The sequence below is a fragment of the Alexandromys fortis genome, unplaced genomic scaffold (genome assembly GCF_014885135.2).
Source record: "Alexandromys fortis isolate MF-2015 unplaced genomic scaffold, M_Fortis_MF-2015_v1.1 scaffold_72, whole genome shotgun sequence".
NCBI classification, from domain to species: domain Eukaryota; kingdom Metazoa; phylum Chordata; class Mammalia; order Rodentia; family Cricetidae; genus Alexandromys; species Alexandromys fortis.
Genome location: NW_026067969.1, coordinates 9,063,210 through 9,065,481, shown reverse-complemented (window position 1 = coordinate 9,065,481; position 2,272 = coordinate 9,063,210). Strand labels below are relative to the sequence as shown.

At 47.8% G+C, this 2,272-nt stretch overlaps 1 protein-coding gene across 11 annotated transcripts in view; it reads left to right on the top strand.

The window, feature by feature from the left end:
* Window positions 1–2,272, top strand: part of Ralgps1 (Ral GEF with PH domain and SH3 binding motif 1) — a 251,711-nt gene that overhangs the window by 142,850 nt on the left and 106,589 nt on the right. The gene's annotated exons all lie outside the window — the stretch shown is intronic.

Sequence of the window (2,272 nt, the reverse complement as noted above, 5' to 3'; positions counted from 1 at the left end):
GTAGGTTGATCCCAAATTTCCTGAGAAACCTCCACACTGCTTTCCAGAGTGGTTGCACAAGTTTGCATTCCCACCAGCAATGGATGGGTGTACCCCTTTCTTCACAACCTCTCCAGCAAAGGCTATCATTGGTCACACCACCATTTCATCCAGAGCCTGAGGGCCTGTGAGTTCACACCACCATTTTATCCAGAAGCCCAAAGTTGTTTTTAGTCTTGCTTAGAACAGCAGCCCTAGGGGGATGAGCTTCTCAGTGCCACTCACTCAAGTGGCATTGCTGTTCCAAGGACTGGCTGAAAGCAGGAAGAAGGTGGACCTTCTTGCCTTTCATCCATATTTGCATATAGATGAGCCCACCAAGAAGAAAGAACTCTGCACTGTCAGAAATTGTGTGATTGTGGGTCTGGAAAGTCCCCATCTGGCTGGTCAGAGCCCAGGATGCTGCCTGGCTGCATATGTGCACTCAGAGCCAGGCCCTGAGCACAGCCTTATCTCCTGGCTAAAGTGCTGCTAGTGCGCTGACCTCCTCCCTCCTGTTTTCCCTTGAGAGAACAGGCTGGGCATCTCTAAAAGCTTCCTTCCAACGTGTGGTGTAAGATTTGGCTTGAGGACTAGAGAGATGGCTCAGTGAGTAAGAGCAGTTGCTGTGAAAGCAAGAGGACCTGAGTTCAAGTCCTGAGTACCCAACGTAAAAGCTGGGCAAGACTACATTTGCCAGTAACCACAGTGTTGGGGGATTGGAGACAGGCAGATCCCAAGAGCTCACTGACCAAGTAATCTAACAAAACAGTGATCTTCATTCAGTTAGATGAAGATACTCGACAGCCTCCCCTGACCTCTTCATACATGACATATATACATGCATGCACCATACAACATCATAGTGCATACGTCTGTACACATACAGACTTGGATGTGAGTGCTGGGTTGAGGTTTGGGAGAAGCAGTTGATGCCATGGATCCCAAATGCTGTGGGCGAAAGGTTGCTTCCCACTGCTCAGGCTGGCTTTCCACACCAGAATTCTCTGGGGATTTGGCCCCAAGACTAGGGATCAGGAAGGAGGAACCTTGTTTTCCTCAGCTGTGTTCCCCACCCCCACTCCAGATGTGTGGGAGGTGTGGCTGGTGTCTGCACCAAGGTTCGGACATTTTCTTCACAATGTCCAGCTTCCACTCTGGAAATTGTTCCACCCCAACAACTACAGGAGATGGGAACTGATGTTCAGTGCCTGTCACCCAGTGCCTTCTGGTGACTTCTCTTGGGACTTTACTTGCTCTTTTGTAAAGTTGGAATGCTGACCCCCTATGAAAAAAAGCAACCAGTTCACTTCTAAGCCCACTGTAGCTTTCAAGAAACACCAAACTCTTACCCCAGTTTAACTTGTAGAAGTGTTCCCATGGTGGTTAAAGACTGCTGAGGCCAAGGGTGGAAGCCATTATACTTTAAGTCTTGAGTCATCTTTTATTTCTGTCCATAGAGCAGAAGTAGATATTTTTCCATGTCTTATCAACATGTGTGGGTTTTTTTCATCTTTTCCAACCCAAAAGACAGCATGTGCTGTCTTATCCTTCATTTAGGGTACCTCCTTTTTTCTTATTGGGGTGACTTTTTTCCTTCTAATCTATCGTCCAGTTGTGATATCTAATCATGTTTTCCACCACAGTGCTTATACCTTTCTGAATCTGCGTTTGGGTATGACATCAATATTAATTCTGTATTTGCAATTAGCTTACATAGTAATATATAGCCTAGAGGCTTCTCTTGTTTGATATCAGTCTTGGTCATAAGCCCTGGATTTCTTCCTTTATGGTTTTAGAGCTCCCATCATACCTAGAATTGGCCACTCTAGTCTGTTTCATAAGTAGGCAGCTCAGACAGGCATCTTGGGAGCCTGTTGCAGCAGTGTCGGGGGAGATGTAGTCTGCACTAGTCTTTGAGAAGGCTCCACCTGGCAGGCAGGGCAGCTTTGGCCAAGGGGAGACTGGGAAAAGGAGGGCCTGAGTCTCAGTTGAGTACTCAGTAACAGCTCGCAGAAGCCTCTAGTGTTAGCTGCCTGGCCTGTGAGGAGCTTCTTGGGCACCTGAGATTTAGCTGGAAGTAGCGGTTTTTTAGTAGAGAACCACACTGGCCAGAGGTCCCTGGCATGGGACTCCTGATGGGGCAGGTAGAGGGAGTGGTTTTGATGGCCTTGTGTGTGCTAGATGCTACAGCGTCTGCTTTACTGACAGAAGCCCCAGGAAGGCCATTCTAGAACAGCAACACACAGTGTGG